Source organism: Moschus berezovskii, chromosome 3 (assembly GCF_049115385.1).
Source record: "Moschus berezovskii isolate FMDL1 chromosome 3, NW_MosBer_1.0, whole genome shotgun sequence".
In the NCBI taxonomy this organism is placed as follows: domain Eukaryota; kingdom Metazoa; phylum Chordata; class Mammalia; order Artiodactyla; family Moschidae; genus Moschus; species Moschus berezovskii.
Window position 1 is genome coordinate 57,748,655 of NC_142462.1, and position 26,128 is coordinate 57,774,782.

The window sequence follows — 26,128 nt, forward strand, 5'->3', positions numbered from 1 at the left end:
AATTTTTTCAGAGTGGGCTTTCTATGCATGCAATATTCTGTTTTCAAACGTGTATTTAAGAAAGCAGTTTTATAGTTTCAGGTATGATCAGACTTTTAGAAAATGAATTAACTAATCAGATTCATAAGAGTTTTTTTCCCCCCCAAGTAGTACATTTTAATTACATTTGTTCTTTAATAGCTCTATCTGTGTATATAGACTGGGCAGCATACCCACTCATTGATAAAACACTTCACAGTGTAGAAAGTCAGAATTCTTTATTACATATGTTCTCTCTCCCTGTCCCAGATTTGAGATATAATTGAATACTACCTTGTGTAAGTTTAAGTTGTGAAACATGTTGATTGGAGAAACTTATATATAGCAAAATGATTACCAAAACCACAGTGTTAGCTAACACCTCTGTCATCTCACTGAATTATCATTTATTTTTAATGGTGAGGACATTTAAGATACAATCTCTTAGCAATGCTCAAGTATAGGATGCAGTATTATTAACTATAATCCCCATGAGGAATACTATATCCCCAGAACTGCATCTGGAGGTTTATACCTTTTGACAAATCTCCACATCCTAACCCACCCACTTCCCAGTAACCACCATTCTACTCTTTGATTCAAAAGAATGCCAATATATATTTTTACATTAGAAGATATGTGGCATTTTTGGATACATGCTATCTAAAACATCCTCTTTCAGATTAAAAATCGAAGTGCCAGAGACAAAAGAAAAAAATCAAATACTTACTTGGCAAATATCGGTTGGCATAGCAAAATGATGGAAAGAAGTGATGACAGAAAACTTGAAAATAATAATAGTATGCTTTTCTGTATGTAACACAAGAGGTTCCTCTGAGTTTTCCTTTATTTTTATGTAATTCTATATTTTTTAAGACTTGTTGGATGAATTTAGTTAACAGTTTCTGTGTGTGCTATAATATCCTCCAGGAGGGGACTTAGATGGTAGCCAAGTGTACTAGGGGAAAACAAAACATACTCACCTGGCCATGAGGAGACTAGGTTGGCAGCTTGAGGAACTTGGCCTGGTTGTATTTACCAGACATGTTAGCCAGGGAAGCAGCACTCTCAGGGGCGGGATATGCCAGAGCAGGACCCTCACTCTCTCCCCTCTTTTAATGGTGTGTGTTCCGCTTACAGCAGGACAATGAGATCTCAGTGGAGATTGGCTAGCCCCTCTACCCCCCAACCCTGGGGTGCAAAGTAGCTTACCCATCACAGCAGAACTTCCTACCTTAAATTCCAGTAGGTAATGCCACACCCAGGCATAATGTTGCTTGGTATTCTCAGCAGCATAGCTTCTTTACGCAGAGTGAGACTCAGGGAAAAGGCTGTTTCTGGTAACTTCTATACCTTTATGGTGTTGGATGCCTCAGCAGACGTCCTCACTCTGGCACACAGGGTAATAGGCCCTAGTGTTTGATCACACAAATGTAAAATAAGCCTGGGACAGTACTTCAGGTCACCTGGCCAAAGTGGTTTTACCTGTTAGTAATTTAGTCTGTTGCTTTAATAGTCCATTCTTTCTTTTTACCAACCAGATTACAAGGGAGACAGAACCTCCATTGAATGTCATGGTCTTTTGATCAATCATGACCTTTGAAATGTGACCACTAATAACTGTTGATTTTATTCAGATATCCACACAAGGTACTCAGCTTCTCTAATCCAATAATGGAGGCACCCTTTTTTGCACAATGACAGGAGAAAACTTTAGTTAAGTCTAACAAGGTGTCCACACAAACCAAGGCACATTTAGAACCCTTACTTATAGGGAGGGGGTCCAATATAATCAATTTGACAACCTCTTACCAGGTGGGATCTCCAGTATATGCCCCCAGATTCCTTTGGCAGTTGCTTTGGGCATTGTTTAGAGCATCCAGGACATGCTATTGCTGCTTTAATCGAGTCACTGTCTTTCAAGAGCAACCCAGGGTCCTTAGTAATATGATATTTTACCAGGGCACTGTGGTGGTCACTCTTTCTTTGCACTCAATCTGTTGTGTATACTGAAAGATCAGTTCTTTGGGTTCGTACCAGAGCTAGGCATCAGCTTCCTGATTACCAGGGCGTGTCAGTGCCTTATGAGCTGGGACATGGAAGACAATGAGGACTGCCTGAGGCTCCTGCAGGTGAACCCAAACGTCTTTCCATATATCCTGACCCCACAAGGGCTTATTTATATCACCTGCCCCTTGGTTTTTCATTGTCCAAGCCATAGGCTTAATCTCTTTAGAAGGGCCCAATTGTGAGTTCAAAGGGTTAATGACCAGGGCTCCTGCGTGACCCCCAGTCAGTGCTCTGAGGTCCACCCACTGGCTGCTGCTGTCCTGTTTTTATCCAGATGGTGTCGCTGTTGGACCGAGTGGCTACTGCAGACCAAGTGGATGAATTGTCTCCTTTAGATCCATTTGTGTATCAGGCATCAGTGGGGATTTTCTTTCTTCTCTCTTTACAGGGTGCAGGGGCCACCACAGAAATAGGGGTGGGGCATCTGGAAGATCTACTTACTCTACTTGTCCAGCTCAGGGAAGACAAGTGGACTGCACAGTCCAAGGACAGGGGAGGGAAGGAGGGAGGAGCCTTCAATTGCCTGGGTCCTGCTCATGTGTCAGCCAGTGGTTACATCCTCTTGATTACTGCCTTCAACAGTTATATTGTCTTGATATCAAGATCATGTTTCATTTCTTTATTTTAATATTTGGAAAGGAAAAGGAAAGAAGGAATACAAAAATCAACTAAAATATTCTTTTGTTGCTCAGTTGCTCAGTCATTTCTGACTCTTTGTGACCCCATGGACTACAACACACCAGCCTTCCCTGTCCTTCACAGTCTCCCAGAGCTTGCTCAATTTCATGTCCATTGAGTTGGTGATGCCATTCTTACCACATGTATTTATTCTCTTGAAATAGCTTTAAGGCACAAACTAGGTGATAATATTGGGGCTTCCCAGGTGGTGCCAGTGGTGAAAAACCCATCTGTCAATGCTGGAGACATAAGAAATGTGGGTTTGATCCCTGGATAGGGAATATGCCCTGGAGGAGGGCATGGCAATCTACTCCAGTATTCTTGCCTGGAGAATCCCATGGACAGAGGAGCCTGTTGGGCTACAATCCATAGGGTCACACAGCATCAGACATGACTGAAGTGATTTAGCATGAACACATGCAGATGATAAAGTTAATGGATCATTCTGGAATCAAGCAAGAAGTCTACAGGTTTCTAAGTTGCACGACTCTCAGAAATTATTAAGCATTCACGTTTTCATGGGCATGCAGAAAAACATGACTTCATATTATTTCAAAAACAGAACCCAGACATCCTTCTTACAATATTTGTGAAGAAATGTTTCTTCACTTTCCCTTGAAGAAGGAAGTATGTTAGTGTTTCAATATCTGAGATGTTTGATTAATATGGAATAAAAAGGAGGTTGGAAGATGGAATCTTTGGTTTTGAAATAGAAAGTGAGAAAATGTCCATGTTAAGAAGTGCAACTAAAAGTATCTCAACACAAAGGTTGAGATGACACTCAGAGAAGACTTGCAGGACACTGTACAGGAGGATGTGTGCTGGGAATGTATGTTGTGTCCTAGAGCAGAATAAATGGAAGAAGGATTGGCAGTGCTATAAGTTACATGCAAAAGCTTAGCTCCCTAACCTGAACTTTACTGCCTTCATTTAACAGTGGACAGACCATAAGGGGTTCATGCAGTAAATTGTGGACCTGTTCTCAGCATTCAGAACCCTTTAATCGTGTTCCTGAGATGACAGATAAGGACACTGCTATTTGCCTCCTGAAAAGATCTACCCGATCCCTCGTTGTACACTGTACCACAATACTTTCAGTGGTGGGAGACAGGAAAGGGAGCCCTCTTCCCAGCCACGGAATGGAAACCACGGAGGTGTTAAGATAGGATGAGGAGTCAACAAATAACCCCTCTAGCCAACAAGGTGTAAAGACAGGCCTGCTGGAGGACTTCCAGAATGTCTTCTTTCCTGAAAAAAAGAGTCACCATGGTTTTCTGTCTGCCTCCCCACAAAGTTGTGTGAGGACAACTGCAACAACAGCCACCATTTTGTATTTGTGAGAGGAAAGTCATGAGACACACGGGAAACCAGCCCAGAGTTCTGCCAGCCCTGATTGCACAAGAGAAACTGCCCTGGAGCCATCCATCCTGAAAGTCTTGCAATGTGAGAGAAGAGCTTTTTCATCTTATTCAAGACATTCATATCGATATTGTTACTTGAAGGCAGAAATCACTAGGCTATTAATCACACAGTGAGGCCAGTTTAGATGTGGTGTATTCCCACTCTGATCTGCCTTTAAGCCCCACCTTAAAGAGCCTCATATCTCTCAGACTATAATCAATGCAGGAGGTAGGGAAGGATATTTTGCCAGTGTGTATACAGTGAGCCTGGCTACTGAGTTAGACATTTTCTACCTACCAGTCTGTTTTATGCTCCATAAAGCTGTGATTCTGCCTCAGTGTCTCCTCTGCAACTTCAGTTTCCTTTTAGGTTTTTGGCCCCAAAATAAACTCCAGTCCTTCACCTGAAGGATGAAACACACTCTTACCCTTCTCAGAAGTAGTCCTCTGAAGGACTGCTGCTGCTGCTGCTAAGTCACTTCAGTCGTGTCCGACTCTGTGTGACCCCATAGACGGAAGCCCACCAGGCTCCCCTGTCCCTGGGATTCTCCAGGCAAGAACACTGGAGTGGGTTGCCATTTCCTTCTCCAATGTGTGAAAGTGGAAAGTGAAAAGTGAAAGTGAAGTCACTCAGTCGTGTCCGACCCTTAGCGACCCCATGGACTGCAGCCTACCAGGCTCCTCCATCCATGGGATTTTCTAGGCAATAGTACTGGAGTGGCTTGCCATTGCCTTCTCCGTCTGAAGGACTACATCAAGATAAATCAGGATGACCTGGCAGCTTATTGAAAGTATGGGTGCCTGACCCCACCCACAAGCTCTCAGGAAGTGCTGTACTAATAAGTGTCTAGTTAACTCTGATGTAGGCAAAAGCTGAAAACTCTGCCTTATCCTCTGACTGTCCTTTCACTGGGCTCACGAAAGAAAAAGCACAATACCAGTCTCATTGCCTCTACCTAACCAGATTTGGGTTGCATCCACCTGGATTTCCTCTTGCTTCTTGCCCTTCACACCAGGTTGAGCCTGCCAAAGTCTGTCACTTCCACAGGACATGTCATTGGGCTGCCCACCTGCCCCTAGGGGCAAGTCCATTGAGTAGAGTCCATTTCCTCAGTCACATGTTTTCTGGCTCAATCTTTCTCCCCAGTGCCCAATATTAAGCCAAAATTAGTTAATTATCACATCTGTAAGTTCTCAATGAGCCAATGTCCAAGTGTCTGAAATCCACTAATTATTAGAAACACAGAGTTTTTTTAAAAAAATTCCTTAGAAGAAAAACCTGAGCCATAAACTTAGAGAATGATTGGAGCATGAGAGCTAGGTCAGCACTGCATGGTTATATTATGAAATAAAAATGCTTTTGATGTATCTGTCAGCTTTGCATTTTGTTCCTTAAAAAAAACCTCTTAGGGCAGGGAAAATATTCTATGTTGCTTATTTTATGTATTTATGTATGTACCTATGTATGTATTTATTTAGAAAAGCCCCAAACTATTTTTTGACCATGCCGCAAGGCTTGTGGGATCTTAGTTCCCTGACCAGGGACTGGCCTGGGCCCTTGACAGTAAAAACCCAGAGTCCTAACCACTGCACTGCCAGAGAAGTCCCAAGAAAACCCAAAACCATTAATTTTCAACATGAGCTACATGGTCATGAAGACAGTGCAGTATGACCCACTCCAACCCATGGGCCCAGGAAACCCTCCCTTCCCAGGTGCCCAAGAGACTCCTGCTCCCAGAGACGAAAGGGGGGAAAGGTGAGTGAGTGGAGAGTAAGACTGAGGACCAGGGGTCCTGCCTTCCTGCCAACCCCTTAGAGGCAGTAGTAGGAAGGGCTCTAGAGATGACGCCTGAGGCCCTGGGTTTCAATCTCCACTTTGCCCTTACAGAAGCTGTGAGTCAAGTGGGTACAGTCAATATGCTGCGTATTTTAAAACTAAAGAGGTTCAAAGACTCCGTCCCTCGCCCAAAGTGATATGGTGCCCATCTGAGTCCAAACTCCAGTGTAAATAAGCAAAAAGCTTTCCTCATTAACAGCCCTGGTTTAGTTTTATATTCCATCAACTATGCCTGTTCTGCGTCCCATGCCTCTACATTCAATGGGCAGTTTTCAAACCTTAGCTTATTTGTTCTCGTGGCAATATTTGTTCCTGTTGACCTTTACCTTTCTTGAAATCCTTTTATTCTCTGATTCCTCAACAACTCTTCTCCCCGGTTCTCCTCTGCCCCACCTCCCCCCGCTTAAAGCACACCTGCTTATCCAACCAATGCTTGTTATTCTCCACATAAAAGCTGCCAGCCTACAATTAGAAAAGAAAGGAGGTGAGATCGCAAGGAATAGGAACTATTTAATGCATTGTGTTTTCCTTAGTAAGTCTATTCAACAGAACTTTCTGTAATTGAGCATTCGACTTATGACTGAGGAAGTGAATTGTTTTAACTTAATTGAAATGGCCACAATGTGGAGAATGGCTACCATATTGGACAGTATAGTGTAGAGTCTCACAGCCTAAAGGATGGTGCATGGTGCGTGGTCTGTGGGACCAGCAGGTTGTGCATCACCTAGGTACCAGTTAGAAATGCAGAATCTCAGGCCCCACCCCAGATCCACTGAAATAGAATTTGCATCTCAACAAATCACCAGGTCATTCATAAGCACAATAACATTTGAGAAACATTGCTTAGAAAGTTTAATTTCGAAGTACCATAGTGATGGACACCTGTTTATATCCCAGTACATCTGTGGTTATTAATATACCTGAAGAAGTTTCCTTCTGTGAATTTTTACAAAGTCCTTCTCAATACATTAATTAAATACTTCATTAATCATATCTTGATTGAAGTCCCACTGGATGTCAAAATACTAAGATACGTCTTTATTTCAGAAAGCAACTGAGTTTAATTTATTGACCTGAGCTACATCTCTTCCTTCTCTTGAGGGGATATCATGTGTTAGTAAAACCACTACTTCCTTTCCTTTGTTCTGAGGAAGTATTATCTTCCTTTCATAAAGGAGTAGAATATAGAAGAGAGAAAAAAATTAAACCACATTGTTCAATAATCTCCAAACAGGTAACCAGCTTGACTGTGAAATCAGGTCACTCCCCAAGGCTTATGAGAAGACTCACACAAAGCGTTTAAAAATCTGAAGCTAAAAAGATTGGAGAAAACGTTTATGTTGAACAAATGTTTTCTCATTTTCTGTTGAATGTCTCCATGTTCTGGGATCTCCCAAGGGTTAAAGAGACTCAATTTCCTAAAAAAGAGACAAAACTCTTTGGAATACAGTGAGGCTTCCAGATGTAGTGGCTTGGGAGAGGGTCACTTTGGGTGACAGGGCAGGTCATGAAGGAGGGTGGGCTGGGAGTCTCAGAGGCAGGGCGTCTGTGTAGCCTCTACTTAGACTGCCTCAGTTCCTTCTGTAAAATGAAGTATTTGGATTTGTTAGGCCACTTTTAGTAGCTCTTACACTCATCTTTGAAAACCTGTAAGAATGAAGTTAAAATGATTAAATCATTATCTCCAAAAGAAGGATCATTTCACAGTCACTTTTAGAAAATCATATACATTTATGCATTTATTCAACAAATACTGAACTCATTCAACCAGTATGTGCTGCACACTGATCTCGACCCTGGGAAGTGACGATGATGGTCAGTGAAATCCAGCTTAGGAAAGTGGCAAATCAATCAGCAGCTGACAATTCTCAAACCTTGTTTACATGCCTAAGCCATTGACTGAGGCTTTAAAATGCCAGGCAGGGTGCCCTGTTTGATTTAGAGTCCAAAAGTTAAGGACACAGCATATCCTTAGGTATGTCCCAGGCAGCACATCTCAGTAGACCAGAAGGCAGGCAATAGACCCACAATGAACAATTAAGCTGTTAAAACACCTTGTGGAAAATAATATGTAAAAACTTGAACTGGGGCAGTGTGGTGTGTTCCCTGAGCAGTTGCCTAACACTGTGGCAGAGAGGGCTTCTCAGAGGTGGTTAACATTAGCGCTGAGAACTGAATGACAAGAGGCAGTCTGACATGTGGAAGTGAGAAAAGCACTGTGGGCAGAGACTCACAGATGCACCTGAAACTAACACAACACTGTACATCAACTTTACTCAGACGTAAAAAAGAATGAAATAATGCCATTTGCAGCAACATGGATGGACCTAGAGACTATCATACTAAGTGAAGTAAGTCAGACAGAGAGAGATAAATATCATATGATATCAATATATGTGGAATCTAAAAAAAGATGATACAAATGAACTTATTTAAAAAAAAAACAGACTCATATACACAACAAGCAATCTTAAATTTACCAAAGGGGAAATGTGGGTGGTGAGGGATAAATTAGGAGTTTAGGATTAACATATACACACAACTACAGGTATATACAAAATAGATAATCAACAAGGACCTACTATATAGCACAGGGAACTCTACTCAATATTCTGTGTTAACCTATTTGGGAAAAGAATAGATATATGTATATGTACAACTGAATCACTGGGCTGTATATGTGAAACTAACACAACACTACAAAAGAACTATACTGAAATAAACCATACTTATGATTAAATTATAAACCTATAAAAAGAAGAGGATTGTATTGTTCTGAACTGGGAAATTTCTAAGCTCTCATACTAAAGTTTTGTTATTTTTCTTAAAAATCTTGGCACACCTGAATGAAAAGAGCTGAATTCTGAGTATAGTGAGAAAAATATACTAAATACATGCATACTTCTAGCTCTGTTTTAACTACAATGTATACACTTTTTAATACTTCGAATTCCTTATGCTGTCAGTGTGAATAATTAATCTGTGTGCTAGCCATGGTTTTGAATTATAGCTGACTTTTATTTTTAGGCTCCACTGTTGGTCACAACTGACATTTCCTAGTTAGTCCTTCGTCAGAGAAGCAAACCCTAAATATAGCATAGTTTCTATGGGAACATACTTTATCTTGAAGAGTCCAAGAAACACATTTTATCTGAAAAACGAGACCTGCCAGATAAAATGTGAAAATCCAGGCACACAATCCAGATTTTCTATTTTCAAAATAATATGATTTAAGGAGAGATGTTTAAAGTGGATTGAAAAATTGGCTCCATGAGAAATCTTTCTAACTGAGTTGAATTGGTACAGATATGCTTTTGACTGTAAGAGTTGGAAATCTCATCTTTTATTGTTTTTCTTGAAATGACCAAGCACATGACTCTATTATGTTTAGATTCTATTGTTTTATGTCTCTGAGGCTACAGACACTGTTGGGTGATCATCTAGCAGATGGTGTAGGTGGTGATGATATTCATTCTTTCCAAAGTAAATGAAAATTTTATCAGTTGTTACTGAAATGTAGGTCATAATGAGTTTGCTTTACAGGTTATAGAGTTTTGGGCCTTTTAAATACCTGTAGCAGAACAGTAATATGATTTGGGGCTGCATTTGCCTATGAGTATTGAAGGCATGTTGGTTTCTTTCATCTTTAGGTGTGCTAAACCCAATTTCCTTAAAATTACGCTTTGAGACATTAAGACAGCTAAAGATGACTATGCAATTACTCCAAAGGAGTCATATCTCCAAATGGCAGTTATTGAGGGAAGGGAGTCTTTGGAAATTGAACACCAGAGAGATACATATTTTGAGCTTACTGCTGAGAATATGAAAGTCTCATAGGAAGTACTCCTCTCCATCATTCTTGTACTGAATATGAAACATTGTGGATATAATAAGTTCAATAAGGAACAGCACTGGGGGTGAAAAAAGCTCTAAATTTTTCATGCTAAAAAGAAAAATTACCGCAATGAAGTAATGGATAATGAAAATGAAAGTCCTAACTTAAGAAGAATGATTTGAGTCTGTCTCACCACTAGCTTTAGAGATAAACATCTGTTGGTGGCCCAGATGCTTTATCTGGACCCTCCATCTCGACTGTGTAACTTCGGCAGTTCTCAGTCTAAAGCTTGAGCTCTTCACCAGTTCATTATTCATCCCACGACGTCCCTTGACTGTTGTTAGTGAAGACTTGATTCTAGAAAACTATTCTTACCTGCTCTGATGTAGATCACCAACAAATGACCAGGTTGTCTTGAGTCTTCCACCAGTAGCAAATCATAAGAGGAAAAGAACAAGTAAGTAGTTTGGGTGGTCATTTAATGGTTTCTGCTTGTGAAACAGAGCTAGAAATCTCAGTGCTTCGTTTTTATAAGCAAAGTAATACTTAGAAATTTCCTGGGGTTGGCAGTCGTAAGGGTAAGGTCCTGAGAGAAAGGAAAGGGGATGATCCAACTCCTCTCTTTGCTAAAAATTTATCCCAATGCATTTGAATATTTTTAGGGTGATTCTGAGAGATAACTTCAAAAGGGTGGAATTTTATGTTTACGATATATCTTTGTGTACACTGTAGAAGGAGAAGTAGCATTGACACTCCTAAGACCAAGTCCATGTCAGGGAATTTGTTGGCTCTTTAGACATGGAATCGTTCTTACTTCTCATTACATTCTTACAAACTAGATCTCATTCCCATATTTGTGATTGAAGAGGCAACTTCAGTGTTAAGCATATAAAAACCACTTAAACTAGTTGGACTTGATAAATTATTTAAGTTTTCCTTGCTTTAAAGTAATTTCAGATGTACATCTTGTCTCCTTAGATTGCAGGACTACCGACATTTTAAAATTGTTAGTAGTTTTATATTTGTTTTTCATAAGTCACATAAAACTGTTCTGTTTCACACAAAAAGTATATAAACAATATGTATTTTATGTATATGTACTTGGCTAGAATGCATATTTCAGCACATAAAATTTAGATTGTTATGCAAAATATAATTATATTTCTAAGTTACAATAAAATCTTATTTGAGGGTAGTCAACCTGATAGGGCCAATGTAAATTTTTTCATAAACAAAAATTTAATTATTCTAAGAAGATTCCATGGTAGCAGAAGAAAAATTCTAAGATATTAAGGTATTCACTGTGGAATAACTTTTCCCTCAGAAATATATGCTCAAACTTCTTCTGGCCACATGGAGAGCAAATACATGAGGAAAATGGACACAGATCATTCCAGGTGGGAAAGTTTGACTTGTTGAAGCCTGGGTCTCATACAATCTAATCAAAGATCTGAAAAGTTTTTTTTTTAATTGTCAAATATTTATTATATACTTAATAATGCAACAATAATTTTATGTAACATAACTGTGTATCTGTCCCTATGTAGAGTAAGGAGAAAAAAGTAAATAATGTCTTTTTTGTCTTTGCTGTTTCACCTTAAGGATCATTACTTTGTGTAGCTCTTTTTTTCTTTTTAATATAAAGTTGTCTTAAACACACTGACTCATTTAATTTTACAGTGATGTAGGCAGTATGTGAAGTGAAAGTCACTTAGTCATGTCCGACTCTTTGCAACCCCATGGACTATACAGTCATGGAATTCTCTGTAGCCTTTCCCTTCTCCAGGGGATCTTTCCAACCTAGGGAAAGAACCCAGGTGTCCTGCATTGCAGGCGAATTCTTTACCAGCTGAGCCACAAGGGAAGCCCAAGAATACTGGAGTGGGTAGCCTATCCCTTCTCCAGTGGATCTTCCCAACCCAGGAATCGAACTGGGGTCTCCTGCACTACAGGCAGGTTCTTTACCAACTGAGCTATTGTAGGCAGTATGATCTTTTGCATTTCACAGCTAGAGTTCTGTGAGGCCACATGACTTATGCATACTCTAACAGTGAGCAAATGACCGAGTGGCACTTAGGAATGGCACAGCACATTGCCAAGCATTCTTGTCTTTCTGCTGTACAATCACTGCCCCTTATGCATCCGGTGAAAAACTTAAATGAAAGCTAAACAGAACCTACCCTCAAACCCCAACTTTTTACCAAATGTAGCACACTAATCCAGGAAAGTTTCAGAGTTTGGAAGAAGAAAAGAGTGAAGGTAATATGTGTATTATAGGCCACTTCTTCCTCAAAGCTGTTCACAGAAAATATTTTCAAGTGTCTGATATATCTTCTTACAACAATTTCATGTGACTTACTTGGTCTCTACAGTATCTCAAACTGGATTTCCTGACAACAGGAAGGATGGCCTTTATATTATAGATCTGATATGGATGTTTGCTGGGTACATATGGACCCTACCATCGTTTAAACTTTATTTTGTTCATCATGATTTTTTTTTTGCATTAGTTTTGATTCTAAAAAATATTGCATTAGACTGTTATTTATTTTGATGACTGAGTCTCTAGCCCTTCCTTAAATTTTATGCCAGAGAATAATATGTTTTATGCTCAGCCCTGTGCTGGTACGTGAATTTAGACATATCCGTGAACAGAATGCCTGACTGCCCAATGACAAGTTTTATATTCAATCTTATTTTTGTCATTTTGTTTCACTCTGTCTTTTCAGTATTTTTGAGTAATGAAGATAAGTCTCTGATAATATTTATTGGGTACTCAGTTCATGGGAACCCACTCCAGTGCTCTTGCCTGGAGAATCCCAGGAACGGGGGAGCCTAGTGGGCTGCCGTCTATGGGGTTGCACAGAGTCGGACGTGACTGAAGTGACTTAGCAGCAGCAGCAGCAGTTCATGGGCAGTTGCTGTGCAGTTTTAATATATCCAGTCTAATTTTTTAAAACTTTTAATTTAAGGATTTATGGACTCCTAAGCATTTTGTGGTGAAAGATGGAGCTGACCAATGTGACCACCCTGTCAAACGCTTCGAACACAGACCTGAGTCGCTGTGACAGGCACTGCAGGATGATTCTCATATCACTGTACAGTGTGGTTTTGCTGGGAGGCGCTGCAGGGGCCATTGCGATGTCTTATCTGATGCTCAAAAGGAACAGCCAATCAATTGTCGCCACAATTGTTCTCAATATCATCGTGCTACACTCCATCCTCCTGTTCAGCCTTCCCTTCCGCCTCAGCTATTATGTCTTAGTTGTCTGGGAGTTTGGATCCTTCACCTGCCGATTGGTTAGCAGCATAATATATGGTCATATGTATTTCACCTTTGTTTTCTATGTGGCCATCATCATAAGTCGATTGCTCATGTATTTTAAGAAACCCCAAACTCAGTTCCAAAAGTACCATGTGGTGGTTTTAAGCATTATTATTTGGATGGTGGGTAGTGTCATTTTTTTGCCAATATTTTTTTTACAATATGGCACCAATCCAAGTTACTCAGAACAACACTGTTTTGAGTTCCACAAAGACCTCAAACACGAGGGGTTTATTATCTTGAACTACTCTATGATTGTCATTATGATGACAACAGTTGTGACCCTCTTTCTGATACAGATGTGGGTCATTGTTCAACTGATAAAGGCTCTTTGACCAGACATGTGGACCCATCAAGAGTACAGAGCTCAAATCAAGAGCTTCTTCTTCCTCCTCATAATAGTGGTTTGTTTTATACCCCATCATGCCTTCCGGATACACTTCATTCAACATTACTCAGAGACAGAAAATTCTGAGTTAGTTCTTTATAACGAAATTTTTGTTGCTTTAACTACAGCCTGTTGCCTGGATATGCTGTGTTTCGTAGGTGGTGTTATCCATTAAATACGCCTATGTTACTTGCTTTGTAATCAGTTTCTCACTATCGTGATAACAGTTTCAATTGAGTAGCTGCTTCTACAACTTGGAAATTTTTCAAATTCTTGTTCTTAATCGTCACCAAAATGATTTTTTCACAAAAAAGTAATGAGTATTGATTTTTTTCCCTCTCCTCAGCAAACTGTTATTAGTTCTTCACTAACTGAATGTGTTCAATTGCCTTAACTCTACACAAGTTGATCCCAACCATCCAGACTCAACCCCTATCTCTTTTTTCTTGTAATATTTACTTCCACTATGCACAGCTATTGGCTTTCCCAATGTACTCTCTTTTTTGCATTTATTCTCACTGAGCTTTGATCCTAGAATGTCCTTCAAGGTCCAGAGAACCCGAAGATAAAGACTCTACAGAAGCCTTAACTTATTCAACTTATGGTCAACTTGGCAATGGCTCTATCTTGAAAATTATTGATATTTTACCATATTTGGAGGAAAGAATTAGCTGAGAAAGTCAAGACACCTAGAGGAAATTCTTTCGGGATTGATGGGGCATTGTTGTGGTTTGATTCCGATTAAGATATAAAAGATAGTCAGGAAGCTGAGATACCTCCTAGGTCTCCCTTTCCAGACATGTAGCCATAAAGCAGGAAAAGAAATAGGAAAAGGTAGAAAACAACTGGAGTTAGTCTAAGCATGCTGGCAGACTCTACTAGAGCCGTGCCTCTGAGACTGTGGGACTATTCTGAAGCTTCTTTAAGGCACCATATATAACCAGGTAGTGTTAAACAAGGTCAGTTAGTGTCAGTTAAACTCAATAAAACAACCAAGACAACCAACTCAGATTCTACTTATCAAACACAGACATCGATAGGTCCTTACGCTTTGCTTTGCTTACAATTATACTTCATAAAGAGGGCCTACCACTTCTTCCCTCTCTAGTAAATTGGCCAGAGGCTTTAGTCTTGGCCAAGACAACTTCATGCCAGAGCACTGAAGAATCTGGCAGGAAGTTCTGACTAGCTCCATTACCCTCTTATCAAAAATCCTTCCCACTCATTCTGGATTTTGGAGAGAAATGAAAAAAATTCACCAAGAATTATAAACGTACATGCATCTTGAAACTGGCTTCCGAGTTTTCATTTCCTTGTGATTTTCTACTGGGTTTATCAGATAGAAAGTCAAGTAGATTACTGGAAAAGGAGGGAAAATTGTACCCCCTGAGAGAAATTGTGCAGTACCTAAAGTTTAGCATACTGTAAGGTCAATATCATAAACCTGTTATATGGGAACAATCTCTTTTTCTTTAATGCATTTACTTTTGAACAGTAGTCTTCAGAGTGGGAGTGAGTACAATAATAATTTAGCTGTATGTAAAAAGAGTAGTAGGAGAAATTTATTTCTATTCATTTTATATTAAAATACAGTTTATTGTACTGATCTTCATAAAGGAACTTATCAGCAATGTATGGGTATAAACTATGTATGCTGCTGCTGCTAAGTCACTTCAGTCATGCCCAACTCTGTGCGACCCCAGAGACGGCAGCCCACCAGGCTCCCTGGTCCCTGGGATTCTCCAGGCAAGAACACGGAGTGGGCTGCCATTTCCTTCTCCAGTGCCTGAAAGTGAAAAGTGAAAGTGAAGTCGCTCAATCATGTCTGACTCTCCGCGACCCCATGGACTGAAGCCTGTCAGGCTCCTCCATTCATGGGATTTTCTAGGCAAGAGTACTGGAGTGGGGTGCCATCGCCTTCTCCATAAACTGTGTATAAACATTACTTAATGGGGATATATACAATTTTTTTTTTACTGATAAGGATGTAAGATCAAAATAATCTGAAATCCACTGTTCCTGAAGACTATTCAAGTATTTACAATATTCCCTGTCAAAATGTTTTTCTCTTAGGGATAAGATTATTCTTTCTTTAGTGAAAGTATCTTAATGAAATGTAACTATCAAGATAATATAGAAAAGCATATCAGATATTACCATTGGATACCTAACAAATGTATTTGTACAGATCATCTATTATTGCCCTTGTCAAATTGCCTTATAAGTATGCTGCTGCTGCTAAGTCATGTCCGACTCTGTGTGACCCCATAGATTGCAGCCACCAGGCTCCCCCGTCCCTGGGATTCTCCAGGAAAGAACACTGGAGTGGGTTGCCATTTCCTTCTCCAAGGCATGAAAGTGAAAAGTGAAAATGAAGTTGCTCAGTCGTGTCCGACTCTTAGCGACCCCATGGACTGGAGCCTATCAGGCTCCTCCGTCCATGGGATTTTCCAGGCAAGAGTACTGGAGTGGGGTGCCATTGCCTTCTCCGCTTATAAGTATGTTTGCATGTAATTATCTCTTATACGCTCCACACTTCAGACCAAAGGAATGGGTCTAATTTGATTGTGTATATTTAATCCTACCTTGAAAATCAAACTTTTCTTGAAGCTAGAAAAGTGTGAAATCAGACCCTGGAGGTTGAATATTGTGAGATCTGGGAATTGCCAATTTGGTCCTCAAGTAGTAATCATCTGTCCTATGAGCCCTCTGCCCAGGGTGGAAGCTGCTTACACAACAGGTAATAAACCAATGACCTCATAAATCTGGTCAGATGGAAGTTTGTGCTGGTATCTCTCAATCTGAATGATGATAAATGTTGATATTTCAGACTGAAAACTACTAAGATCAAGATCTTAGATCTAGATCTCAGATATTAACCAGATCAAGGATACATCTTCAGATTAGCTGATTTACCAGTAATTTTCTTTTTCTCTCAAGCAGTTATTTTGCCACTTGATAGCAAATACATCTTCAATAAAACTCTATGCATAAAAGGTTACTATTAACTCCTTCATTTATAAGGAGCTCAAACAAAGATTAACTCTCTACCCACTTTATTTATACTAAATCCAGAATCTTTAGCGCTTCAGGCTTACAAAGGGGATATCAGTTGGACAAAGTACTGTGAGCTGATCAAGTATTCATTTTCTGTCAAGTTCCTACCAGGAAATGAAGTCCCACACAAGTTAGGCTAATTCAAGGATAACACAATGATGAGAGACTAGGTATAAAGAAGTATATACAATGCAGGGAAATCTGAAACAATGGCACTCCAAGGCTAGTAATAGCAGCGCTGTCACTATCCTTATGCCCAAAATGACAAACAGGGACACTGGTGTCCAAAACGTGGAAACTGGAGAACTGTGGAGTGAAAGTCGCTCAGTTGTGTCTTGCTCTTTGTGACCCCATGGACTATAATAGTCCACGGAATTCTCCAGGCCAGAATACTGGAGTGGGTAGCCTTTTCCTTCTCCAGGGGATCTTCCCAATCCAGGGATCCAACCCAGGTCTCCTGCATTGCAGGTGGATTCTTTACCAGCTGAGCCACAGTTCAGTTCAGTTGCTCAGTCGTGTCCGACTTTTTGCGACCCCGTGGACCGCAGCATGCCAGGCCTCCCTGTCCATCACCAACTCCTGGAGTCCACCCAAACCCATGTCCATTGAGTTGGTGACAACATCCAACCATCTCATCCTCTGTCGTCCCCTTCTCCTCCTACCCTCAATCTTTCCCACAAGGGAAGCCCAACTGTGCAGTGAGCTGCTTTGAAAGAAGCTATGACCTTAGGCCAAGAAATCAATCATCCCATAGCAAAGCTGTAGAAAATAAACCAGTGGAATACATACCATCATCTTATTCTTTTCCACCCCTCCAATGTTTTGGTGATATTCTCTATTTGCTGAATTCACCAGAAGGCAAGGGAGACTGTTGAGGTGGTAAAACAAGTAAGCTTTTCTGGGTAAAGAATCATGGAGAAAAATGTTGACAGACCCCTACTTTCAAAAAATATTCTTTATTGAAGTCATTGCTCCTAAAACAGAAGCAAAAAAGCAGAGATCAAACTTGATGGTAAGACGTGTTTTTTAAAAAAATGTACAGAAGATGATAAAATATAGGCTGACACATTTCAAAGAATAAGCAACATAAAAATTTCAAAGATGAAGCTCATACTGAAAACTTCATACAAGAGAATTTGTTTAGAACACGGTAAAGAATCTGGCAGTCAGGATCAGTAAAAGCAAACAATTACATGAAAAAGTTTTCAAAAATTAAAAAGAATTAGCAGGAAAAGGATCGGCTGTGGACCACAGAAAGGGAGTTCTAACATACATATTGGTATCTTTTTAGAAGTTGCTATTTCATCTCTCTTTTAAAATATACTTTTGTTGGGTATGGGATTCTAGGCTGACAGTTCTTTTCCTCCACTGTCTTCTTTCTTAGAACTTTGGTTTCAGGGTATTTTTAGCGTCACTAAATGAATTTGGAAGTATACCTCTTCTATTTTCTGGAAGAGTTGGAGAAAGATTAGCATTAAATCTTCTCTATATGTTTACTGGAACTCATCTGATCCTGGATTCTTTTTCTTTGCAGTGTCTTTGATTAGTGATTTCATTTCTTTACTTATAGATCTGTTGAGATTTTCCCTTTCACTTTGAATCATTTAATGTAATATTATGTTGGTAGGAATTTACACATTTAACCTAAGTTATCCAATTTATTAGTGAACTGTTGTTCATAGTATTCTCTTAAAATCCTTAGTTATTTCTGCAAGCTTGGTAGTAATTTTCTCACTCTTATATCTGATTTTGTGTATTTGTGTTTTCTCCCCTATTTTCTTGTCAGTCTAGCTAAATGTTAATTTTTATTATCATTTCTAAGAATCAACTTTCAGTTATGTTGATTTTCCTTGTTTTTTATTTTATTTATGTCCACTGTAAATTTTATTATTTCCTACCCTCTACTAGCATTCATTGTAATTTCATCTGGTTGGATGTTAGATGTTTTTGTATTTTTGTAAGTATTCTTGAACTTTCTTCTGGGAGGCAGTTCCTCATTAAGGTGTTGTTTTTAAGATCTGTTAGGCAAGTCCAGAGCAATATTACATCTAGGGCTATTTATGCCACATTATTCAAGCAAGAACTTGCTGACTTCTATACCTACTGTCCCACAAATTACTAAATTCTTCAATATGTCTGGTGGGAACATGTACTATTCCCAACTCTATGTGAACAATGGGCACAATTCCCACTAATCCTCTAATATTCATTCTTCCTTCCCTAGACAGATCAGTACTCAGCGGAACATTCAAGCAGAGGGTGGTTATATAAGTGTCTGGAGTTCTCTCTCTGCTTTGCCCTCTCTTTTCTGTTACCTTTCCCTAAAAATTCTCATTGCCTGCATTCTCAGCTCAGCCTCCTTAACCCAGGGACTGTGCCTGGTTCCACCTGGGTTTTCCTCCCTATGTGGCACACTAAAAACTTACAAGGCAGTGATCTAAAGCAATCAGAGGGTTCATCTCCTTTATTTCCTGTCTCTCATTGATCAATGCCCTTCTTTACCTGATGTTCATCCAATGTCTTGAAAACCATTGTTACATGTATCTTGTCAGTTCGTTATTGTTCCAGGTAGTATGTTTAATCTGGTTTTCATCACTCCATCTTGGCCAGAACCACAGGAATTTAATATATAACAACATGTCATAACTACTCATGATCTTTTTGCTTATCTATGGGCTCAGTAATCTGTCTCAGATAATATGGCGCTAGTGAGTAAAGAACCCATCTGCCTGAGATGTGGGTTCAATCCCTGGGTCAGGAAGATCCCACTCCAGTTTTCTTGCCTGGAGAATCTCACGGACAGAGGAACCTGGTGGGCTACAGTCCATAGGGTCGCACAGAGTTGGACATGACTGAAGTGACTTAGCATACATGCATGAAGATGACCTACTTACAGAGGCTGTAATCAAATTTTTACTTCTTTCTTTTATTGATTGATCACTAAATCATTTGTCTAAAAGGATATCAGCACTGATCATCTGCAATTTTTCAGTCATGTAATTCTCTCTTCTCCATGCCCACTCCCATTTCCCCTGCATTCTTTCTCTACCATCTCCATTCAATTCTTAACTAGATAGGAATTTTTGTGTAAAGTTAGTTTTGCAAGTTTTAGGTAGACAGGACTTTCACACAGGTGTGCTAATCAAAATATTTTAGAGTTATATCTTTGCACGACAACAGAAAAGAATAATTGAGTACTCGCCATAAGCTGGAGATGGTTTTAAGCATTTTATATCTTTTAAATCATTGAATCCACACAGCAGTCATTAAATAGGCTCTATTATTAGCTCCAGTAAAGACTACAGAGTGGCTTCGCTGGTGGCTCAGCGGTAAAGTATCCACCTGTCAATGCAGGAGACTCAGTTTTGATCGCTGGGTCAGGAAGGTCCCCTGGAGAAGGAAATGGCAACCCACTCCAGTATTCTTGCCTGGAACATCCCATGGACAGAGGAGCCTGGTGGGCTACAGTCCTTGGGGTTGCATAGAGTTGGATGTGGCTTAGCAACTAAACAGCAACAAAGACTACAGAGAGGTTAAGAATTTTGCCTAAGATTGCAAAAACTACCATATCTAATATTGCTTCATGGGGATTTCATAGAAAATGTGTGTGTTGGGTGGAAGGAAGAGCACAAGTTAGCTAGAAAAAGCCTTTTTTTTTTAAAAAAAAAAGTTATTTGATGTGGACCATTTTAAAAAGTCTTTATTGAATTTGTTACAATTTTTGTTTCTGTTTTCTGTTTTTGTTTTTTGGCTCTGAGGCATGTGGGATCTTCACTTCCCAACCAGGGATCAAACCCTGTGCCCCATGCATTGGAAGGCAAAGTCTTAACCACTGAACTACCAGGAAAGGCTCTAGAAAAAGCCTTAGTGTAATAACCTTATTTATTCACAAACTACCAGTCACACAGAACAAGGTTGAGCCAGAAGGTGCGATTACTCAAACCTAACGTGATCATGCACAAGGGCTTTTGCACAATTGCTTGTTTCCTGGGGATTTGACTGTCAATAGTGGTAATGAGTCTTCTCTTTCCACCTTGTCATCCTAAAACCTGAACTCACATTTTACCCTCCAGGTCTGATCCTCCTTTTGTATCTCTCATTCATGTCAAAAGCATCATTTACTCACTCAAACCTGAAACTTATTTCTATATTTTCTCCCACTTGCTCACCTTGACAAAGAGTCGGTCTCCAAATCTCACTGATAACAGCCCCTAAGTATTCCACAAACCTGTCTCTTTTACCCTGTACCTCTAGTCTCTGCCTTCATTGAGTTCTTTAGCCCAGCTTTCCTGGGTGGCCAAAATAGTCTTCTATCTATTACCTCCTGTTTCATCGCCCCCCACCAATCATATTTGCTTCAATTACCAGGCTGATGTCACAGTGGTTTTCCTAGAATTGAAACCTTTTTATGTCAACTGTCAATTTTAAATCCTCCCACTTTAAGCCTTGAGAACACTGTTTTCATATGAAGCCCACACGTAATCTTGTTCTTACGGGACCTCTGTGCTCCAGCCACAGATGGCCTTTCTGAACTTATAGAGACCTCACCCATATCCTTTATGTCAGGCCAAGCATCACAATCACAATTCTCTCTGTCTGACTCTTTCATCCTCTACGACTTGGCACATCCTGTTTTCTCCACCTAGTAGTCACCTTCCTTCCTCTTACCCCCTTCATCCCAATGGCCTCACTCTGTCCATGCTCAGCTCTGCCATACCTTCTGCTCTTGCCTCTAGTCCTTCACAGTGAGTGGAGGGAGTAATTAACTACGATAAGTCCCCTACATATGAACCTTCCTGGTGGGAACTTTCAAAGATGCGAACGTGTGTTCACATGTTGATGATCCATCTCCGTCTCCTATTGCTGATGATCCTTCAGCTCCACAGCTTCCACCTCCCCTCCCTCCTCCAGTCAGTAACTCTTCTAAATGCCTGCTCACTTGGTGCCAGCCCCTTTATGCCAACTGCTGTCCTGCACAGCTGTACTTTTCAAGGTACTGAATATAAGATGAAAAAAATTTTTTTCAATTTTTTTGTGTTTGTTTCTGGTGTATTATTTGTGTGAAAAGCATTGTGAACTCATTATAGTACAGTACTATATGCAGCTGCTGCTAAGTCATTTCAGTCGTGTCTGACTCTGTGCGACCCCATAGACCGCAGCCCACCAGGCTCTGCCATCCCTGGTATTCTCCAGGCAAGAACACTGGAGTGGGTTGCCATTTCCTTCTCCAATGCAAGAAAGTGAAAAGTGAAAGTGAAGTGGCTCAGTCGTGTCCAACTCTTAGCGACCCCATATATTGCTGCCTATCAGGCTCCTCCATCCGTGGGATTTTCCAGGCAAGAGTACTGGAGTGGGGTGCCATTGCCTTCTCCACAGTACTATATAGCTGATGGTATTAGTTGGCTAATTTTTTTGGATTTCTGAACAAATTAGACTCAAGAACATGCTCTTGGAACAGAACTTGTAGGGGACTTACTGTATTCTTACTTGTCTTTTCCAAAGGCATGGGCCGGATCTCATGGTGCCCTTTCCCTATTTCCAGACTGAGTTATGAACTCCTATTTAACCAACTCCCCTGTTATCTTTCGTAGACCTCTATCACAACACCTTTCCTCTAGCATGACAAGCCTCGGTGTCAGACAGTGAGAGCAGAAAAGAAACTAAATGATATTTATTTCTTTATCTTTAGGGTTTATCATATTACATGTTTTAATTATTCTCAGAACCTTAATTTTTTATTTAGTGTGAAAAGAGAATATTACCATTTGAATGACATTTAAATTGGCATTCAGAATCTAGAATGTTTGATATGAAGGAGATAGGGAAAATTAAAATGTACATAAATTTCTCCTAGATAGACTAGTTTGTTTCTATCTCTAGCTCAAGTGATGAACTTAAAGTAAATCCGTACAGTATTTATTTTTTTTTATCATCTAATGACCTGGACAGAGTGCTTAAATTTAAAAATAGGAATTTTGTTTAAAATTCAAAAATAGGAATCCTCACCAAGAAGTTTGCAAATGTGTCAAGAATGTCTGCTATTTCCAAATGCTAATTTGCCAACTAATTTTTGAGTGTTTTTGTGCAAGTGATGATGCCAGGTGCCAGAGATAACCACAAGAAGAGAGCAAAGTAAAAATAATTTGGCAATTTTACAACCCACTTCCTCTCCTATGGGCCTTCATATATATTCAGAGATTCAGAGGACCTAGAAGTGAAACAGTAAGAAGCTAATAAACCTATGACCCAAGAAAAAAAATGAATGCTATAGATAGTGCTCTGTGAGGACCAAAACAAACAAACAAACTTACAAAGTGGCAGGTCAGTGTAGGAAAAAGCATTTTGAATGAAACTTGATTTTGTCTTTCAATTGAATTGAAATGAAAATTGAATGAAACTTGAAAGATAATGTCAAATATACTCTAGAAGAAAGGCAAAGTACTAGATCCTTCAGGAGTAAAACCTCTCAGAGACTTTTTGGCATTTCTAACTTATACTCTTCTTTAATCAAATATAAATATATTTTCTTTTAAATAAAAGTTTCAGAGTGCACTTGTCCTGGCAGTCTCTACTAGGAAGACCCAAATCAAAAGCTTATCAAGTTTATGTTTCAAAGCCTCAACATTCAAGCTTTGTGCAATTAGTAGGAATGATGTTTAAAAATTCAATTTCACCTATTGCCCAGCATGTCTTGAACTCTGGTAAATGTGATCATTTGAGAATAGATTGAAACTTTTTTGTAGTAGTGATGTTTTCCCTTAAGTAGTAAAAGCATTATGTGAAGATATTGAAACATGTGCATGAACATTTGTGGCACTTGCTAAATGCTTCTTGTAGGTGCTGCACAATAACATCTTTTTGGGTTAACAATACAAATTTCATTAAAAAAAAAACCAGATTCTCAGATTCTGCTTATGGGTTGGAGTACAGGAAGCAACCATAGCGTTAAGAGATGCAATATACATTTGTAGACAGGCTCCTTATTCCCACAGTGGACCAAGTAGATGAGTAGAATTACCTGCAAGAGAATTTCTGAATCTGACCTTACCCTCTCAAGGATATATCAAGAGTATGCATTGTCCCTGCACTTCACCGTCTGGTGTTTTAGAAGGAGTATTATATATTTTCAATCACTCCTGCTTCACCAGGGTTAGATTGTCAGTAAATTGACTCAGATGCATCTCAACATTTGTCAACAGAGGAAGAGGTTCCTAAAGAGGAAAGTTCTGGTATCTTTGTTGTTGTCAACATGAGTCCAAAAGAAAACTTAGGTTCCCCAGCGGTTTACCAGATGGCTTTCTGGGGTAACCTATGGGAATAACTGGGATAAAAACACTAAAGCTTGTGAAATGGACTACAGACATTAGGTTGACTGCTAGCATAAAATCAAGAAATAGTTACATATGTTATAAAAACAAACTACAGGACATCCCTAGTGGTCCAGTGGTTAAGACTCTATGCTTACCTGAAGCAGGGATGGGTTTGATCCCTGATCTGAGAAGTTCTGCATGCTGCTATGGTGCAGCCAATCTCCCCCTCCCCACCACCACCACCACACACACACATGAAACAAGAAACAAACAAACAAAAAACCAAAACCCCAAACCCAAACAAATTGTGAATGGAGCAATTCATGGTGGGAGGTATGTTCCCAGGTTGGATCATCAGAATCAGGATGAACCCGAGTAGGGAATGTTGGCAGTTAGAGTTGTATTTGTCCTTCTCCAGAAAATCAGACAACTAAAAAGCTAGTGAATCGATGGACACGAGTTTGAGTGAACTCTGGGAGTTGGTGGTGGACAGGGAGGCCTGGCGGGCTGTGATTCATGGGGTTGCAAAGAGTCGGACACGACTGAGTGACTGAACTGAACTGAACTGAAAAAGCTAGTGAGAAAGATTCCACCTCAGAGGAATGGAGTGACCCATGTGAAACTTGCTAAAAACAGGAAATAAACTGGAAGTTACACACATGACTTGTACTCTAAGTATATATATTACCAGAGAATTCACCTCCCATAGAAGTGGGTACAGAATATTTCCCAAGCCAAGCCAGCCACTCACCCTATCAAAATAGAACAAGTCTCACACTGAGGAGGGGTGAAGAGAAAGAACACATCATAGGGCCATGGGAAAAGGAAGTTAGACCCCCGGAGAGGCAGGAGCTAAGGAAGCCTCAGAAGCACCATCTCTAAGAATTACCTACTGTAGGACACAAAGAAAACTTGAGGAATGTTGGATTATTAAGCCAAGTGAAGAATCATAAAGTGATAAGGGAAGCAATAATCACAGAGGAAGTCGTGATGAAAAATCAGCAGGCTAAGATCCAGTCAATGTGGTTGACAGAGTTGCTGCACAAAGATGTCCAGTTTAGGTCTAAATATGTGGAACTACTGAATAAAATAACTCAGATTTTTAGTACAACAATTTTAAATTTAGCTGAAAACTAAGAGAAAGAAATATCTAGGAGAGAGAAGCACCACAGGAAATTGAAATCATGGGGTGAGCATTCCGTTCCATTCCGTTCCGTCGCTCAGTCGTGTCCGACTCTTTGCGACCCCATGGACTGTAGCCTACCAGGCTTCTCCGTCCATGGGATTCTCCAGGCAAGAATACTGGAGTGGGTTACCATTTCCTTCTCCAGGGGATCTTCCCAACCCAAGGATTGAACCCAGGTCTCCCGCATTGGGGGCAGACGCTTTAACCTCTGAGCCACCAGGGAAGCCCCGGGGTGAGCATTACTGGACCAGAAAGGATTCATCGGAGTGTTCAAATGGAGAACCAACTTTCACAGATGGGGCTGGGATTCTGACCTCTACATCCCTGCCAGTCCACTCTGGGGCTGAGAGGCTGTGATTCACAGTTGGCTGAAACTACTTGTATACTGCTAGAAATAAAGATGGGCTGTCCCATTTCTGAAGTGGGACTATAAACATTTCTCCTCCAGTTGGTTTAGAGGCAGGAGATGCTTGCCATCCATTGAAATTCTGTGTGGATTAAAAACTCACTGATGAGAAATTCAGGTGCCAGAATTATGCTAATCTTAGATATAAATTGGGGTTTTCTGCTGAGGGAAGTAGGAAATCTAACTTGAGAAATTAACATACAACCTGTCTGGTGTTGTAAATAATGATGGACCATGGGACATCATTGTGTAGCCATGCTTCTGCAGTCCTGTCACAGAAAGTGAAAAAAGTGAAAGGGTCAGTTGCTCAGTGGTATCTAACTCCGTAACCCCATGGATTGTGTAGCCTTCCAGGGTCATGGAATTCTCCAGGCAAGAATACTGGAGTGGGTAGTCACTCCCTTCTCCAGAGGATCTTCATAACCCAGGGATCGAACCCAGGTCTCCTGCATTGCAAGAGATTCTTTACCATCTGAGCCACCAGGGAAACCACATCACAGACGCTCATACTAAAAGCAATCCCTGCAAGATGCACACTATTTTATACAGAATAGATAAACAGGTCCTACTGTATAGTACAGTGAACTATATTCAATATCCTGGGATAAACCATCATGA

General features: G+C 40.1%; 1 pseudogene across 1 annotated transcript; it reads left to right on the forward strand.

The window, feature by feature from the left end:
* The first annotated feature begins 10,131 nt into the window (after positions 1 to 10,131).
* LOC129552062 (putative G protein-coupled receptor 141) lies at positions 10,132 to 14,763 on the forward strand (annotated as a pseudogene). The gene is made up of 3 exons (XR_016036396.1): positions 10,132 to 10,295; positions 11,163 to 11,235; positions 12,811 to 14,763. The product of XR_016036396.1 is annotated as a putative G protein-coupled receptor 141 (transcript).
* The last annotated feature ends 11,365 nt before the right edge of the window (positions 14,764 to 26,128 follow it).